Raw genomic sequence first — 20,460 nt, 5'->3', positions numbered from 1 at the left:
GTCAAGTTGAGCTTCGAATGCTGGCGCGAGAATGCTGGCGCATTTATTTGCTGGCTCGACTTATACTCGTTTGTAGTAGCTTGTCTACCGATGTTTCCTACAACATGTAAGATATCGTAGCTTTTCGGTTTCTTTTGCCCTGTTTGTTTTTGCATAACTGTCCAATGTTTATTTAAAAACTTTTGTGACATAGGACATTCATCCGGCTACAATCTATTTGTTTTCCGTGGGCTCCGAAAATCGCCTAAAAGTAGACTCAATTTTTTCGTGATTTCGTAAGTTTATTTAACAGGGTTCATTTGATTCCAATAGGAGCTTTCTAAGCTTTTCATCGTTTATATCGTTTTCAAAGTTTTCAATGCTGGCGACGCCAATGGCTTTCTACCTAAGGTACTCGTGATTGAGTGTGTAGTAGTGCGGTTGTAAAAATAGCTATCTCTGACTCTGCCACATTCGTAGAAGCTGAATGGCTATCTTCCCTGCACCGTGCGGCACACGCGGTTCACTTATACCTCGGGTTTTCTTTGCGCCTACCGCGGTGTGCGTTGTCACTGGCGCATGTGAAGCTTGCTATGCTCGCGTTTGTCATAAACGCTTGTTTGATTAAGAATATGTACGATTTAAAATATTCTTTTGGAGAAAATGGCGTTTTTTGTTTCTTTTGGAAATCATATCATTTATAATACTTTGCTTTCATCATAAGACTTTCTTCTTCTTCTAAACAAAGTCAATGTTATGAATTGAAAGAAGTACCATCGTTATATTCTTTAGTAAGAAAGGCTCTATCTCACCCCAGGTGGGATTAAATCGGGTTTTGTTAAAATAACAGAAACTGTTATTGAATATTCTTGTAAATAATTTTTGGAAGAAAAAAATAATAACAGTTTCTGTTATTTTAACAAAAAATGTTATTGGGATGGTATTCAATTGGAAATGTGGAATAAGATAACAATAACAGTTTAAGTTATGTTTTTCCATTTAATTCCATAATAACAGGAACCGTTATTGGTTTGATATTCCATTTGAAATATGAAATAAGATGATAATAACAGTTTAAGTTATGTTTCTCTGTTTAATTGCATAATAACAGGAACTGTTATTGGTTTGATATTCCATTGGAAATGAGAAATAAGACGATAATAACAATTTTAGTTATTTTTTTCATATTCGACCGTAACAAAAAAATATTACATTTTGTTTTTGTAACAAAATAATTACTGAATCTGTTTAATAGATAAAATAATTAAGAAGCATCAGATTGAATTCTAGATTAAATTTTCAAAAGGTCCTATCTGCATAGGAAACCCATGACTCATAGGTTGTTTTGAAAATTTACTCTAGAATTAAATTAATGTAAAATTAAAATCATATTTTTTTGATATTCCTGGACTTTGCCAATTTGTTTAGTCCGCCTAGTTTAGCCAAATATTTTCGAATTATTTGGAGATTCCATTTTCAACCATTAGGTGCATTGAACATGATTTGCCCATGATTCACAAGTATTCTGTACAAAAAAACGTCCGTGCATTCTAAACCCTGTACACTGAAACCCCGTTGGTTTGACACCAATTGTTGTTAAAAGAAAGGGTCACTTTTTAGTCTGTCCCCCATTTTACATAAGCTTACACTTACTGCCAAACATTTGGTTTGAGTTCCGTGTTAAAAAGTGACAGTTCGTTACTGTTAACAGTGGCAAATTTAGTTTGACTTTGTCAAACCAACGCTGTAAATACTAAAAAGTGTCAAACGAAAAAGTGACCAACCACCGAGGGTACTCCCAGTTTTGAGGCAAGACAGTGGAAAAAAAACGAACGAGTTTGAACACAAATAAAATTAAACAAAAGTTTATTACACTTAACTTGAGTTTGTTTGATTTGTCACAATACTTCAATAAAATTTTAATTGGACTAAATTGAAAACTCGGAAATGAAGAAAATCGATTGTGCACGGAGAACTGCAGCGAACATAAATATAATTAAAGAAAAAAAGTATTGGTTTTGAAATTTTCTTTATTTATTTTCTTTATTCATAAAAAAACTGATATTTTCTTATATTATAAATTAAGGTATTTATGTTTTTTTTCCTAAACCGACCGGTAATTGCCAGTGTGCATAACAAGTTTGGGCACTTTTTCCGAATTCGGTTCATCCGCCATAGTGGCCATAAGTTTCTGCAAGTTCACTGGTAATTTCCCCCTAACTTGTCCATGTTTCAGCGGTGTATGCACTTCGGAAGGAATCGGTCAAGGAAAATTTCAAATGGGCAGCAGCGGCAGCGAAAGCAAGCCAGAGAGGGTGAAGAAAAGCCCCAAGAAATCGCTCCCTCTCATTTGTTCTGCTGTTCGTAAAGCTGTTTCTTGACCCCTTTCCTTCCGATCTGCGTACTAGCCCTTCGAAAGGACGTCATCCGGATTCTGCGGACAGTCACTATCTTGCTCCCCGACCAGTGTTGACACCTTCACAATTTTCTCCCGGATCGCGTTCCAGATTCTTGCAATCTTGGGTGGATTCCTAAACCGTGGATTCTGTCCTTGCTGTTGGCCACTTTCAAGTCGGTGATAGTTGCTCTCGGTGCTTGGACGGCTGCAGAAGAGAAATGCAGAGTTGTGAAATTAACCTTACTTTTAAATTTTATTACTTACCCATTTTCATAACTTGAGTGTAATGCCCATCGAACTGTCAATTCTTCACCCTTCAGATTGCTCGAAAACTGCCCAAGGCCCAAGGATTGACCACATCCGACAAAAATAGTTTCTGGTAGTCCTAATTTGTTCAGCATCAGCGTGTTCACGTCGATCTCTGACAGTCAGTCTGGACATTGGCCCGCGTCTCGGTGCTGGTAGGGTAACCGTATCAATCACGACCATCGTGTCCTCTCCGGGTCGACTTGTTTGAACAAGACACGTACACCAACACCATCAGCCTAGTCCGTGAACGCCAAAATCCGACCCATCGCGATTCCAATCTCACTCGCGATACGCGCTATACGGTTCATCGCAAACCACCGCGATCTTTGGCCACTGATGCTGATGGGAACTCTCGAGCAGTTAGCGATTTGGGCTGAGATCGTTCTTGCGGTCCGCCCCGAGGCCGTGATTTTCGCCAGCTGCTGGAACAGGCTGCACGAGCTGCGCAGAATCGAGGTAATCGCTAAACCAAGCTTAATCCGGCGGTACAACGTTGGTTCTGACGCGAGCACTTGTCGTTGCGGTACTTTTTTGCCGGACGAAATTGTTTGCCGTAGTAGGTCCAGCCGGCACGGAATCGTCTACCTTTCGTTGTTTACATCAGGACAGTGACAGTTGTGGTCGCGGGTGCCCGCTGAGAAATGTAACGCCCCGGTCGGCCTTCATCAGCTCCAGTTTTTTCAACCTTCAGGCTTATCGGAGCGTTTTATTTCTCAGAGGGTGGAATAGTGGGACTGAGTAACGGGATCTTTCAAAATCGAAGTGACGCATTCGCAAATGACGTTGCGTTTTATGTTTCTTGCCGTTCTGTGATACTTGCATGCAAGTATTTCTAGCAAAACAATGTAAATGGGTCATTGTTTGGTCATTGCCGAAGTGTAATAGAGTCAATCCTGCTCATTCCTTATGTAAACATCAACTTACTTGAGCAGGATAGACTCTTTGTTTACACTTCGACATTGGCCCATTTACATTGTTTTGCTTGGTTTTTGGATTGATTGTTTCGCCCTTATTCACCCAATTAGCATAATTTCTACACTAAACCTCATTTAAATCTAGTCAAAGAAAAAAAAAAAAAAACATAGTTCGAGTTTTAAAACAAGTTTGTAAAATAATTCCAATCAAAATAAAGAGAATCCAAAACTAAATAACTAATAAAATCATTTCAACACAATACTAACAATAACAAACTAAACACAATTTAAAAATATTTTTATTTTGACTAAACTTTGCGCAAACGTTATTTGTGAACGCCCCCTGAAACGTCAACAGCTGAGCGCAGTAGGCATTTGTTTTTGTCTAGTTTGCGTCGTCGCGGCAGACGTCCGGGAGTGAGGAGCACCGTTTTGTGTTTTGTTTATTGTTCGTGGGTGTTATTTGTTGTGTTAATTTTGTTCTACCAATGCAATCGCAGAAGGTGGTCTTTTTGGCATTCCGGATTCTGATCCAAATGGAGCCACAGCAGGAAGGTGGTAAGAACCGTGGCAAAAGAAAGCCACAAGACAGTCAACAGCAGCAACAACACCATGAACCTGGTAGCGGCGGAGACCACTCCGGAGGTCCACAGCAGTAACAAGTGGTCAGCAGCAGCAGCATCCTCTACAAGTTCAAGGTCAACAGCAAGGACAAGTAAGAGTTTTTTTGTTTACCTTATTGTTTGCCTTAAATAAACTTACAAAAAATATTTTTATCTTCCAGGCAAATACAGCAGCAACAAATCCAGTCCAAACCACCATCGGAACCGGCTTCTGAATCCGGCGGGTCTCAACAGTGTGGGGATTTTCTCCAGAACATGCAACAGCAGCAGCAGCAGCAGCAACAGGTGTCATAACCTGCTCCTGCACCGGTTCAAGCTGAGCCCCTGAAACAAGCTCAGGGCCAACAGCAGAAGGGAGGTAGTGGCAGTGGAATTTATAAGTAAGTAAATGTTTTCTAAATGTACTGCAACTTACTGTGCAATGATTGAAACTTTATTTTCTGACAGACAAAAATAACAGCATAAAAAACAGGAGCAGCAAGAGTTGGAAAAAACCGCACAGCAACCTCAGCAACCACTGGCAGCTGCCCACTTCCGTTCACCGTTCCCCATCCACCGTCAGGCCTCAGGCAGGCATCTGCCGACCCATGGCCTAATCCGTGGCGTCGAATAGGATCTGTCCGGCAGGAAGATCGACAAGGGAAGCGAAAAATTTGCTGCTGGTAGGTGAATTTCTTGGGCTGCTGGAGTTGAGTGTAAGTTGTTGATGGACCAAATGTGCGATTTGACGGCTGCCTAAATCATCCGGAACAGGACCACAACTCGTCAAACTACTTCGCGTCCAGAACCTTTCTACAGATAGTCCGGGATCAAGGCAACCAAATAACTGGAGAAAGCGCTGAATCCGCGAATGCTGTTCCAGAAAAGTAAGTCTTTTCAAAAGGGTAATCAATGAAAAATTCATAATTATTTTTGTTTTTTTTTTCAGAGATGCGATCATCGAAATGACGAAAGTTTCCCACCGATTGTTATCTGAATTTTTCTGTTGAGATGAATATCACCAGAACGACTACCGTCAGATAAGTGCCTTATTTGTATTTCTTTTAATAGAATGAGACACTTTGTGATATTTATATTTATTTTTAGGTTGAAATTCAACTATAACCAACAAGTGCAGCAAAAAAAACAGCCCAAAGGAAATAAGATGTTTGCCAGAGTAATGTGATACGAAGAGACGTAGTGATTTACGTAGTATTTTTTATTCGGAAACATTTTTCAGATAAGGTTGGATCTAATGGTACGTTCGTTTGCAGAGTCAGTGCGGAACTGAGTGCCGCACTCGTCGGTGCCAGTTTTGGTTTATTAGAAGAGAAAATCAACTCGCGACTAAATTTTTAGGCTAGGAATGTGATAAAATAATAACACTTTTTGTTATGCAATCAATCCTTATAAATAACAGTTTTTGTTATTTGGGTGCTCCCCATCTATTGCTCAGAATAACTAACCTTGTTATTCTATTGTTCTGGATTCTATGTTATTAGTATGTTATTGCAATAACAGAACAATAACAATTTGAGTTATTTTTCGAACAAATCTTTGTTATGGAAATTTGTTATTTTAACAACTAATCCGATCAACCCAATAACGGATTTTGATCTTCTCACAATATCAAAAACTGACCTTCCCAAGTTATTTCCGTCTGCTCGGGGTTCGCTGTTCGCTGTTCGCTGTTCGCTGTTCGCTGTTCGCTGTTCGCTGTTCGCTATTCGCTGTTCGCTGTTCGCTGTTCGCTGTTCGCTGTTCGCTGTTCACTGTTTGCTATTCGCTGTGCGCTGTTCGTTGTTCACTGTTCGCTGTTTTTTGTTTTTTGTTTTTTGTTTTTTGTTTTTTGTTTTTTGTTTTTTGTTTTTTGTTTTTTGTTTTTTGTTTTTTGTTTTTTGTTTTTTGTTTTTTGTTTTTTGTTTTTTGTTTTTTGTTTTTTGTTTTTTGTTTTTTGTTTTTTGTTTTTTGTTTTTTGTTTTTTGTTTTTTGTTTTTTGTTATTTGTTTTTTGTTTTTTGTTTTTTGTTTTTTGTTTTTTGTTTTTTGTTTTTTGTTTTTTGTTTTTTGTTTTTTGTTTTTTGTTTTTTGTTTTTTGTTTTTTGTTTTTTGTTTTTTGTTTTTTGTTTTTTTGTTTTTTGTTTTTTGTTTTTTGTTTTTTGTTTTTTGTTTTTTGTTTTTTGTTTTTTGTTTTTTGTTTTTTGTTTTTTGTTTTTTGTTTTTTGTTTTTTGTTTTTTGTTTTTTGTTTTTTGTTTTTTGTTTTTTGTTTTGAGTTTTTTTTTCTTCGACCAAAGCGTCTAGTTCTTGAACATCCCTACAACTCTCTTAAGCTGCACCGAAAAACAACACCCCGCGGGTCAGTTCTCAGCACACAAACAAAGTTGCATCCCACACTGATGAGCTGGAGTTGGTGGGAGGGATATCCAACTTCCAGAGGCAACTGTCGCGTCGCGTCGTCGTCATTGTCCACTAACTGGGTGGACCCCCCTCCCCCTCCTCCCCCCAAGGGAACACTTCCGAACTACCGGGTATCATCGCGCAACTCGACGACGAGGACGCCCTCTGGAAATGGGTGATAACGATGATGCAATTTCTGTTCAGTTTATTATTATTACGGTGGCTGTTATTACATAAGTGGTACGTATGCATAATTGAAGAGACACTGCTGGCTGCTGCTGGTTGATGCTGCAGAGGGCAGTGTTGCCAGCGGCCACGACAATGGTGTGACAATGATGGTGGTGACGCGAGGGCTGATGCTGTTTTACAGCGTTGGACGGCCAAGTTCCGCGCGATTGGTGGACGCTGAGTCCTACGGGATGTGACGTTCGTGACCTTCGACTTGAGTTAATGAGTTTCGTGGAGATGAGGACCTCATGGAAGTAACGACATTGATAACTCAATGTTGAAGGTAGCCAAGATAAAAATGTTGAGTGTTTGATTTCTCAAATATGTTTAACATAATATATTAAATATTTTCAAAGAATTCAATGTTTTTTCTTCCAACGCAGTATTATCAGCGATTCTCGCGAGCTCTAGAAAGGATTTGCATCGCAGATTAAGAAATTAGTAGGGAACTAGATCGACAACATCATTAACCGGTTTACGTCCTGGTTCCATTAGCAGTGCACGGAGGATTTAATGTTAAATTATTTCATTTTTTTTAAATTTGACAATTGTTTAAATAAGCAATAGAAAATCTAGTTTAATTCTTATACCCGAAAAAATATTTTCAAGGAAATTAAATAACTGCTTTTCCGTTAGTCAGCAGGATTGGATCTTCGACGACGATACTGAAAGCATCTGACAAAGAGCTTCGACGGCTAAAAACGGAAGTGCTCATTAGCTGTCCCGTTACAAGAAATTTCCCTTCGGAAAAACCGTCGCGTTTTCGCTGCAGCTGTGCCAAGCAACGTGTCCTTAATTTAATTTTGCGAATTTTGCGCTCCTTCGTACAAACCGGTTTTGCAAATGATTCCCCCTTCAAAGTTGTTCTAATCTGTTGTGTAAAGTATGTGCTTGTGCAAGATTCTATGCAAACAGATTGGGTTTACGAGAGTTTAAACACTGAAAGAGTAGTTATAATTGGAAATTGTCAACAGCTTGACTAATCGGGGAAAAACTTTGACGTTCTATATCTTTTTAACAGACTAGGTCATTACACCTTGAAAATCACAAATTTTCAAAAAGAAAACAAGAGTCATAATCAGAAGCCTAGTTGCAATCACCTTACCAAAATGAATCACCAACTTAGGGTTAATGACACAATTTCGAAGTCACGTACTTGGTCGGACCATTTCGCTCAGACATCGCACCATGTAATTACACCTCATCGTGGTTCACAAACCTAACCAGAACCAAAAAAAAGGTTGAACGAACATTCCATAAAGCTTTTCGTATACTGGCAAGACCCTCCCAGAAAAAAAGCTCAACCGTCAAGAGTTGCCACGAAGTAACGCGCTGGGTCAAACTCTGTACAATCAAAGACAACAACGGTGCGAAATGGGGGCTTTCTGGGTTGGAAAAAAGGATCCTCTCAAATTTCGCATCCTTTGAGCGGTAACATTCAACGGGGGTTCGTTGCGGATCCTTAATGGAAATCACGCGGCCAAGCAAAGTCTCGACTGGTCAGTTGCGCCGGGAAGGAAAGGTCCGCGGTAGTAAGTTTACTCTGGGGACTCTGGGGAATGACATTTTACAATCTTTTAAACTTCCATTCTTGTAAACTCACTCACAATAAATTTTACGGACTTACAATCTTACAGTCTTATAATCTTTCTGGCTTTTTGATTCTTATAGTCTTGCAAATTTTAGATCCGGGCAACCTGTCAATCTTGCAAATTTTACAGTCTTAAAAACTTACAGTCTTGCACAGTTACAGTCATGCAATCTTACAGTCTTAGAAATGTTACATTCTTGCTATTTTACAGCCTTGCAATTTTACAGTCTTACAATCTTACAGTCTTGCAATCTTACAGTCTTGCAATGTTACATACTTGCAATATTACAGTCCCGCAAATTTACAGTGTTGCAAATTTTGCCGTATTGTAATCATACAGACTTGCAATCTTACATTCTTGCAATTTTACAGTCTTGCAATTTTACAGTCTTGCAAATTTACATTCTTGCAATTTTGCAGTCTTGCAATTTTACAGTCTTGCAAATTTACATTCTTGCAATTTTACAGTCTTGCAACCTTACAGTCTTGCAATTTTACATTCATGCAATTTTACAGTCTTGCAATCTTACAGTCCCGCAATTTTACATTCTTGCAATTTTACATTCTTGCAATTTTACAGTCTTGCAATCTTAAAGTCTTGCAATTTATCATTTTTGTAATTTTACAGTCTTGCAATCTGTCAATCAAGGATCTATCTATCGTCATCGTTATCGTTATTCCGATAATTCTTATCGCCAATAACAGGCGTTAACTTATTTTTAAATCTTTCTTAAATTGGTTTAATCCATTAATATCATGTTAAAATGTCAATGCATTTGCTAAGAATATATTTTTTTTTGATAATGTAGTAAGTTTCAAAGCATACTCACAAAAAAATCACAAAATACCGTATTTTTAAGCACTTAAATTTTCATAATTTACAATATGGGTATCAAACGAAGCGGACCTAAAATTTTCACAAAATACCGTGTTTTTTTAATGTACTAAAATTTTCAAAAATTTTAATATGGGTTTCAAATGAATCGAAATTTTACCCAAATTTTCACTGTTTTAGAGTTATTTGAAATACTCATATTTTCACAAACTGCCGTATTTTCTCGAAAACACTCAAATTATCATAATTCGCAATTTGAGTATCAAACGATTCGAAATTTTGCATGCATTTTCACTGTTTTAGAGTTTTTTTTTTGAGTATTTCATTCAATTAAACTCTAACACAGTGAAAATGCAGGTAACATTTCGCTGAAACCTACATTGAAAGTTATGAAAATTTTAGTACTTTAAAAAAACACGGTATTTTGTGAAAAGTTTACTTTTTCATTCAAAAAACTCTAAAACATTCAAAATGCATGCAAAAATTTGGAATCGTTTGATACCCATGTTGCGAATTATAGAAATTAGAGTATTTTCGAGAAAATACGGTATTTTGTGAAAAGTTTAGTTTTTCATTCAAAAAACTCTAAAACCATCTAAATGTCTAATAATTAAATCGTTTGATAGCCATAATGCGAATTATGAAAAATGAGTTTTTTCGAGAAAATACGGTATTTTTTAGAAAATTTAGTATTTCATTCAAAAAAATCTAAAACAGTAAAAATGTATGTAAAATTTTTACTCGTTTTCTACCCATTTTGTGAATGATAAAATTTTTAGTATTTTCGAGAAAATACGGGTTTTGTGAAAAGTTCAGTATTTCATACCAAAAACTTTTAACACAGTGAAAATGCAAGCAAAATTTTGAATCATTTGATACATATCAATATTGCAAATTAAAATAATTTGATTTTTTCGAGAAAATACTGTATTTGGTGAAAATTTTATAATTCATTCAAAAAACTGTAGACAGTAGAAATGCATGCAAAATTTCGAATTATTTGATACCCAGATTGAGATGTTTTGAAAATTGAGTATTTTCGAGAAAAAAACATTATTTTGTGTTTTTTTGTATTCATACTTTGAAACATAAACAAATCTAAGAGGAAGCTTGAAAAATCATCAAATTTTTGTTGGTTTAAGTCAATTTTAGAAATGTATTAAATATAAGTTATCGTCCGTTATTGCAGATAAAATTATCGTCGATAGAATTATCGGAATAACGTTGTCGTCTCGAAGAACTATCGTTATCGTTATCGAACCTCGATAATTTTGTCGTTAACAACCTTGCTGTCAATCTTGCAAATTTTACAGTCTTGAAAATGTATAGTCTTGCAATCTTACAGTCCTACAATTTTACAGTCTTGCAAATTTTAGAGCATTGCACTCTGTCATTCATGCAAATTTACCAGTCTTGAAAACGTTAAAGCTAGCAATCTTACAGTCTTGCATTCGTAGAGTCTTGCAATTTTACATTCCCGGAATTTTACAGTCTTGCAATCTTACAGTCATATTAATTTTACAGTTTTGCAATCTTACTGTCTAGAAATCTTACTGTTTTTCAAATTTGGCTGTCTGAATATCTTACAATTTCACAGTCACATAAACATACAATTTTAATCTTTTCCCCTTTCAGCGTCCACCCCACCCTCCCCTAAATGCAACCTTCGTGAATCGCTTGGGAAAAGTGCTTTTGTTGACTTTTCCGAGGTTGCTTTAATCTTCTTACGACCCGAAACCTCCCGCTCCTTCCGCCCTGTGGTCCGCACATCCTGTGGTTATTACAGTCATAAACGGTGGCGGCCACCAATTAGAAAACACCCTCCCCCGCAACTCCTCACTCCGGTCAACCCTTAACGACCGTGGCCGTTTCTCAAACCAAAGTAATCCCCACCTCTCCGACCGAGTGACCGGCAGTTAGTTATGGGATTGTGCGTAAATTACGGCGTTCGTGGCTATTTGCTGACCTTGGCTGGAGAAAAAAAAGGGGCCAGGAATCTGATTAGGTCCCGCCATCAATAATCCTCTTATGGGTCATTGGAGGCATTGGTCCAGCGATGGTGTCGGAAGGCAATCTTCTGCCGACCACACGAGATGAGTATGGCCGACCGCAACCGTAATTAAGAAAAGCCATCGATTGTTCGGGATGAATGGTTCAATTGTGGCTTGGAGCTTGACTTTTCAATTGATTCCTTTGTTGAGGCTCATTTGGTTATGATTGCTTAATTGAGATTGTGGTTATGAAGACGTTTGATTGCTGATCCTATTGTATTTTTTTGAATGTTTAAACGATTGTTCGATGAAAATTTCAACTTGAAATCAATTGAATCAAATTTTATCAGGATTTTCAGACTGTAAAAATGTAAAATTTATGACTGTTAAAATGGATGTCTATAAGATTATATGATTGAAAGATTGAAAATTTTTTTGCCTGAAAAATTCAAAGTCTGTAAAAATACGAGACTGTAAAAAGACACGACTTTAAATTACTCTAGTATTACATGATTTTAACAAAACAAGATTGTGAAGTTACAAGGCTGTAAAATTAAAGGACTGTAAAATTACAATTACAAGACTGTGAAATTACAAGTTTGTAGAATTACAAGACTGTAAAACTACGAGAATGTAAAATTACAAGACTGTAAAATTACAAGACTTTAAAATTACAAGACTGTAAAATTACAAGACTGTAAAATTACAAGACTGTAAAATTACTAGACTGTAAAATTACAGGAATGTAAATTTACAGGACTGTAAAATTACTAGACTGTGAAATTTCAAGACTGTGAAATAACAAGTTTTTAAATTACAAGACTGTAAAATTACTAGATTGTAAAATTACAAGACTGTAAAATTACAGGACTGTAAAATTACAAGACTTAAATAACAAGACTGTAAAATTACAAGACTGTGAAATTACAAGTCTGTAAATTACTGAACTGCCAATTACAAAACTGTAAAATTGTGAAATTGGAAGATTGTAAAGTGTAAAATTTCAAGATAAGATTTTTGAATTGTAGAACAATAAAATTAGAAGACTGCAAAATTGTGATATTGTGACATCGTAAGATTGCTAGATTTTAAGCTTGCATGACTGTACAATTTCAAGACTGCAACACTGTTAGATTGTAAAATGTCAAGACTGTAAAATTTAAAGAATGTTAAGCTAGAAGGCTGTGTGTTTCGAAGATTGTAGGTCTGTAGAATAAACGGGTACAACATTTCATCATCAAAGGGCAAAACTCCCCTCCTCCGTATCATGTCTAATAAAATTCAGATCAGATGTTTAACAGCATACATTTCCCTTTTTATTGGAGAATCGTTACTCAATTACCCATGTCTAAACAAGCCTGAGTGCTCCGTTGACGTGATCCATCATCCATGAAGCATATCGTTCGCTCGTTCGACGATAGTTTCGTTCCATCGAGCATATGTTCCGGGTCTTTTTCCCCCTCCACTTTAATCCCCTTAACAGCCCAGACTTGGGAGAGTGTGGGGCAATCAAAACCTAAAACGTCGGCATTTAATTTCCGTCCAATCGAGCGATAAAGTATCATTTTTCACACAATCGTCCCGTCGTCGTCGTCGTCGGCGTTTCGGATCCGCGCTGGAAACCTAAGCCCTAACAGACCAGACCAACCACCCAGAGTTGGGGGGAGCGCCGCGAGGCAGAGAAACATAGAATCTTAATTAATACGACACTCCTTGGTACATGTAAACCGTAAACGAAAATCTATCTTATCTCATTAGAAAAGGAGCGCGCGCCGCTTTCATGTGTGCTGGGGCTTGTCTTGGGTTCAGAAATGGCATTCGGTACAGGAGATGTGTGGAGACCGTTAGTAAGGGGGTGTTTGATTATTCGAAGTTGACAGAAAATTATTTATATTTACAGAAAAAATAGAACTGCTCTCCAATTTTCCTGAGATTTTCGTGATATGCGTAGGTGACGATCTTCGTCAGGGGTCGTGAAATTGATGAGTTCTTCGGTAGTTAGACTCTGCACAACTGAAAGTGCACAACACATTTAAAAAATCATGTTAATTTGTCATCATCATTCTGGCTTTCATTTCAAAAGAAAATTTGTAATTTTGCCTCTAAAAATGTGTAAATTTTGCTCCTAACCAGTATAATTCAATTTTTAAAGTTAAAAATCAAAAAATCAAATCAAATTATTCACTCTACAACATTGCCTTGGCGTTCTCGATTGCGAGATTTCTACTCGAAACTAGGTGTTCGAAGGATTGATTGTTGAAGCAATTGCAAACCTCTTTTTTACACCTAAGCTTCCATCCACCCCGGGATTCGAACTGACGGCCTTTGGATTGCTAATACAACTGCCTACCAGCGACTCCACCGAGACAGACAGGGAGACGACTCCTACACCTGGACTGAGCTTACGACCTAACCCTTTAGGTTAGACCGGGGCCAACGTTTACTTCCCCGTCTGATGGAAGAAGTGGTCAGAGAAATCTTGTCTCGAAAAATGCCACCGGGACCGTCTGGGATCGAACCCAAGCCGACTGGGTGAGAGGCAATCACGCTTACCCCTTACCCCACGCTTAGTTTAAAAAAAATCGAAAGACGGGAAATTTTTAGTTGTATTTTAGTGGCTGTATTTTGAAAACGGTGCACTATGGTACATTGGGTGGCCAAGTTTCAAAAAAGTGACCTTCTCCAAATATTTTTTGGTATTTTTTTCTCGAAAGTAAACATTCTAACTAAGAAAAATCCAAATTTTCAAAGCTCTAAGTTTGTTCATTACGGAGATATGCAAGCTGAAAGTCAAAAAATGGAGTAAAAAACTAGCGTTTTTCGTAAAAAAGGCTGATTGTTTAATTTTAACATAGCTCAGCCATTTTAAATATTTTATTAGGACAATTATACATCGTTGGAAAGGTAATGAGATAAGTTTTGAAACTATTAATAGATAAAATGTTGTTTCCAAACCAAAAACTGAAGTTTTCATCGAATAACTGGAGCATTTTTTTTGACAAAACTTATTGTTTTGTGTTTGTTAATCGAGTATTTTTTTGCTAACCGATGCTAAACATGAAACTAAGATCACTTGAAAGATTGGATCATAATCTAACATTGCTGAAATTTCCAGCCTGCGATTTTTTGCGTTTTCGGAGATATGCCATTTTGAACATTTACGTTTTATCAAAATTTGCTGCAATCTACATATGCGCCCGTTTATTTCACTTGCTTTGCTACCTAGGTACTTCGTGGGCATCGTCGCTTCAAAAATCAATACCTGGTTTCAAGAAGTTCGAAATGACTTTATTGGAATTTTCTGTTGCCTACATTTAAAATTGAGTACCTTAGTCAAAATAAGGTATTCGTACCGAAGTTTCTCAAGCGAAACTGGAGAATCTCAGTTCGATACCGAAAAAAGTATTCAGCAAAATGACTTAGCACGATGAATTTCTGCGATCAATCCATGAAACTGATCCACATTTAAGTTCTATGTTGGTTAGTACAAAACAACATAAAAAGTACCTTTAACATATCCTAAAGCTGTCAGAAACTCTATAATCAAATGAATTTCCATGAACAAGAACATTAGGATTAATAAGAATATGGTTTGTATTTTATCGTTATACTTCATAATTTATATTTTGAATGAAATCAATTTTTCTGTTATTTGATTTAACAATTAAAATTTTTGAAATTTATGCCCGTAAGGGTTGGGGAAGGGGGTCTCAAGTTATATGGCATGGACTCACAAAAAGAATCACACAGCAGTAAATAATAAATATTTGACTTAAAATGAATTTATTACGCTTAACAAAATTTTGTTGGTGCGAGGAGGGGAGGGGGGGGGGGTGAAAGAAAGAGGGGTTGTGTCCTTAAAGTGGGGATGTATTAGCTTATCCATAATTTAATAATATAAACTTGCAATACAATATATACGCAATTCTGTTGCACTTGCAAATGTATGAAAAGACTATTTATTATAAACAATCAACTATTGAAAACCATGAAAACTCATAAAAATCGACGTATATCATTTCAATACCATACAATTACCCAAATTTGTATGAAAAAAACATTTTTTTTTTTATTCTTTGTCCTCTATCTTAACCTATACCCTAACTGGCTCAATCGGCCTTGCCATCACGGAGCCGTGCGTCTATTTATAGATCCGAGATCTATTGTTCTTCGTCTTGATGGATGTTGATGATCTCCTGGGGGTCTTGTTGGAAGAGTCTTCCTTCCTTCCTTCACGCGTTGCGGTGTGGTTGGTTGGTCATCTTCCCGTCCATTCCCCACTCACCCACCGCTAGTTGTTGTAGTGGGGGGAGTGGCATGTGTGTGTGTGTGTGGTAATTAATTACCGTGTGTGTATCTGTTGCTCCCAGAGGGAGCAGGGGGTTCAAGTTGCCACCGAAAAATCGGTGGCGAGGTGACCGGGCGCGATTCGATCCCTGATCGTCTGCTTGAAAGGCAGATCGTTTAACCATTCGGCTAAGTACCCGGACTGTGAAAAAAACATTTAAAAAGCAAAAAAATAATTTGGCCGCCTGTTTGTATGGAGATGGCTCATAGTGCGGTGCACTTTATCAAAATATCGTAAAATATTTTCGATTGAAAATTTGACTTCCTATTAAAAACTGAAGTCAAAAATTTGTTTGACTAAAGTTTCTTTTCTTCCAAAAACCGCTTTTTTCAATAAAAACTAACTTAATCCACCTATGTGGTTGATGCCTTCCTCACTTTTTACCAAAAATGGGTATATGAGTGGTTTCATTATTTTTTAAGATCCAGAAAAAAAGAACACAATGTATAACTTGTGTGGTAATAACTCGATACAGGGTTGTCAGTTTTTCAATGCTTTTGACTCATTGGAAAGTCCTTTCAATTACCTAACCAACGATGGGTCGGATGATGGATCCGGACATAGTTTACATACATTTAAGTGAGATCAGGCTTCAAAAAAGTACATCAATATCACTTAAGTGGCCATATCTCGAGGCAGGGTTGACAGATCTTCAATGTTTTGGACTCATTGGAAAAGCCTTTCAATTACCTAACCAACGATGGGTCGGATGATAGATCCGGACATCGTTTACATACATTTAAGTGAGATCCGGCTTAAAAAAAGTACATAAATATCACTTAAGTGGTCATAACTCGAGACAGGGTTGCCAGATCTTCAATGTTTTGGACTCATTGGAAAAGCCTTTCAATTACCTAACCAACGATGGCTCGGATGATAGATCCGGACATAGTTTACATACATTTAAGTGAGATCCGGCTTCAAAAAAGTACATAAATATCACTTAAGTGGTCATAACTCGAGGCAGGGTTGCCAGATCTTCAATGTTTTGTACTCATTGGAAAGACCTTTCAATAACCTAACCAAAGATGGGTCGGATGATGGATCCGGACATCGTTTACATACATTTAAGTGAGATCCGGCTTCAAAAAAGTACATAAATATCACTTAAGTGGTCATAACTCAAGACAGGGTTGCCAGATCTTCAATGTCTTGGACTCATTGGAAAGGCCTTTCAATTACCTAACCAACGATGGGTCGGATGATGGATCCGGACATAGTTTACATACATTTAAGTGAGATCCGGCTTCAAAAAAGTACATAAATATCACTTAAGTTATCATAACTTGAGACAGAGTTGCCAGATCTTCAATGTTTTGGACTCGTTGGAAAGGTCTTTCGATTACCTACCCAACGACATCGTTTACATGCATATAATTGAGATCCGGGTATTTGTGAAAACACATTTTTATACATAACTTTTGAACTACTTATCGAAACTTCAAACAATTCAATAGCGATGTATGGGACCCTAAACGAAGTCGAATGCAACTAGTTCGATCAAAATCGGTTCAGCCAGTGCTGAGAAAACTCAGTGAGAATTTTGGTCACATACATACATACACACACACATACACACACACATACACACACACATACACACACACATACACACACACAGACATTTGTTCAGTTTTCGATTCTGAGTCGATATGTATACATGAAGGTGGGTCTAGGAGCTTTTAATAGAAAGTTCATTTTTAGAGCAGGATTATAGCCTTACCTCAGTGAGGAAGGCAAAAAATCAGAACTCGGCTGCAAATTTGTTGTCTATACTCCTGTATGCTCAAAATTTGTGGGTTTGTCTTTAAAAATATATCAAAAAAAAAAAATCTAAAATTAAATAATGAACAAATTATACGATTTTTTTAAATAAAGTTGGTCGTCATTGATCATGGCCGTTCATGGTCATTGGTCACCCACGACAGACACGGATGACGAAACAAAGAAAAATGCAAAAAGTAACTTTTTCAAAACTTTTTTTTTTGTAAAATCGCGATTACTCGTGATGGTGACAAGCAAACCTCTTATGTTTATATATCTAAATATTTGTAATTGTCGGCTCTACAACTATGTTGAACTCTCAAAAAAATAACCCTTCAAAGTAAAAAAAAAACAACAGAAAATTTAAAATCAACATTTTTGTTCTAAATGAAAAAAGGTGCAGGTGGTTATGTTCTACATGACCAATATGACAAAGAACTTTGTACAAAACTCTAAAAATTATCTATTTTTATTTGTATTTTTTTAATTCTTTGCCAATTTATTTAATCATTAATAATTAATTCCAATTTAATGTTTTCAATCATTGGCACCTATGTGGAATTAAGTTGCCAAAAAACGAAAATATTTCCAAAACAAGTATTGTTCGGAAAATGAATTTTGATATCCATATTGCCTCAAGTCGTATGGTTCGATAAATGTCCCCGGTAGAGCCTTCCCTCAGGGCAATGGCCACTCTGGGTGTGGCCAATCCTGCCAAAATGGCAATTTTCATTACCAGTATCAAAAACCATGAATTTTGATACCCATATTGCCCCAAGTCGTATGGTTCGATAAATGTCTTCCCGGTAGAACCTTCCCTCAGGGCAATGGCCACTCCGGGTGTGGCCAATCCTGCCAAAATGGCCATTTTCATTACCAGTATCAAAAACCATGAATTTTGATACCCATATTGCCTCAAGTCGTATGGTTCGATAAATGTCCCCGGTAGAACCTTCCCTCAGGGCAATGGCCACTCCGGGTGTGGCCAATATCCTACCAGTTTGGCCCCAACCCCATTGCCCCAAATCATTCTGGTTTCTGGGTAGCCGTCTTAACAATCTTCATTAGAACAGAATTCCTCCCAGATTGGTGCACAACCTGGTCTTTCAATGTGTGCATGTGTGTGTGTGAGCAATAAAATTACCACCGTCGATCCGTCTCTGATGGATTTTCAGTCAAAACTAACATTGTTCAGAGGCTATCTGTTAGCTTATATAGTTCGCATGAAATGTGGCAACAGTGGTGCAACATTCTTGCGTGACAGTTCCAAGAAAGCAGGAGACGAGGCAAAATTTGCGCCGTGTTGCCGCATTTCATGCAAACTATATAAGCTAACAGATAGCCTCTGAACAATTTTAGTTTTGACTGAAAATCCATCAGAGACGGATCGACGGTGGTAATTTTATTGCTCACACACACACATGCACACATTGAAAGACCAGGTTGTGCACCAATCTGGGAGGAATTCTGTTCTAATGAAGATTGTTAAGACGGCTACCCAGAAACCAGAATGATTTGGGGCAATGGGGTTGGGGCCAAACTGGTAGGATATTGGCCACACCCGGAGTGGCCATTGCCCTGAGGGAAGGTTCTACCGGGAACATTTATCGAACCATACGACTTGAGGCAATATGGGTATCAAAATTCATGGTTTTTGATACTGGTAATGAAAATGGCCATTTTGGCAGGATTGGCCACACCCGGAGTGGCCATTGCCCTGAGGGAAGGTTCTACCGGGGACATTTATCGAACCATACGACTTGAGGCAATATGGGTATCAAAATTCATGGTTTTTGATACTGGTAATGAAAATGGCCATTTTGGCAGGATTGGCCACACCCGGAGAGGCCATTGCCCTGAGGGAAGGTTCTACCGGGAACATTTTTCGAACCTTACGACTTGAGGCACTATGGGTATCAAAAGTCATGGTTTTTGATACTGGTAATGAAAATGGCCATTTTAACAGGATTCTCCACCTCCGTGTACGCACGAGTGCAAGCAGCAGTCAAGTGCTCAGTGCTCCATCGTTTTTTCGAAATTTTTCGCCGTAATTTACCGTGATTAGCCGCGAGTTTGCTCCAGCAGCATGCCAAGGGCCGGCCGTGGCCGTGGCAGTTCGAGTGCGGCCTCGAAAAACCCGCGAAGTTCGTCTACCGGCCGTGTGCAAAAAGGTAAACAAACCAACGCCGTGTCGACCGCCATCGCGCAGGGGAGAGTGAGCGCAAAAGGCATCGACAAAAAGTTACTACATCCCGGATATGTTCCGAGATCACCAGTGCGAACCCGTTCCGGTACCTCCGGTGCCACGACCAGTGGCACATCAACATCCGCCAACATCCCCATCAGGAACGAGTTCCAGATGCTGAGCGACGATGAAGAAAACAACAACAACAACACCGACGGTAGCAGCACTACCGACGACGACGACGACGATGATGGTCGTGCACGGAAAAAAGTGCCGACGTCAAAAAAGAACAACTCTCCAGCGGAACGTAGACCACCTCCAATTTTTGTTTTGGACACGTTGGCGGACGATGTTGACGAGTTGCTGGAAGGCCTCGGATATTGTCTGAAAATCGGTAAGTCGACAGTGCAAGTGATTACACTGAGCAAAAAAGATTTCGACCTGGTGCTTGAAGAACTGAAGCGTAGCAACTTCAACTTCTACACATACGACCCAGAGAAGCCCCCTGTTAAGGTCGTCTTGCAGGGTTACCAAGACCGTCCGATCGCCGACCTGAAGCGACACCTCTCGAACGCCGGAATAAAACCGCGGGAGATTAAAGTGCTCTCGCGCAAGACAACGGTCACGGGTGTGCACACTCTGTACCTGTTGTACTTCGACCGCGGCACCGTCAAGATCCAAGACCTGCGGCGGACTAAGACGTTGGACGGTTTTTGGGTAAACTGGCGGTTTTACTCCAAAAACCCGACGGACGTAGCGCAATGCCACCGTTGCCAGAAATTCGGCCACGGCTCGCGGAACTGCAACCTCCGGCCCCGCTGCGTGAAGTGCGGTGAATCACACCTCTCCGAGGCGTGCGCACTGCCACGAAAGGCGGACTTGGGGGACAAGGCAGAACAAACCAAGCCGCGCGTAAAGT

The 20,460-nt window shown here is 38.4% G+C and overlaps 1 protein-coding gene across 9 annotated transcripts in view; it reads right to left on the bottom strand.

The window, feature by feature from the left end:
• The window catches only part of LOC120423636 (fat-like cadherin-related tumor suppressor homolog), an 861,295-nt gene that overhangs the window by 481,160 nt on the left and 359,675 nt on the right, over positions 1–20,460 (bottom strand). The window lies entirely within an intron of this gene.

Source organism: Culex pipiens, chromosome 2, assembly GCF_016801865.2.
Source record: "Culex pipiens pallens isolate TS chromosome 2, TS_CPP_V2, whole genome shotgun sequence".
NCBI lineage: Eukaryota > Metazoa > Arthropoda > Insecta > Diptera > Culicidae > Culex > Culex pipiens.
This window is presented reverse-complemented; position numbering and strand designations above follow the sequence as displayed.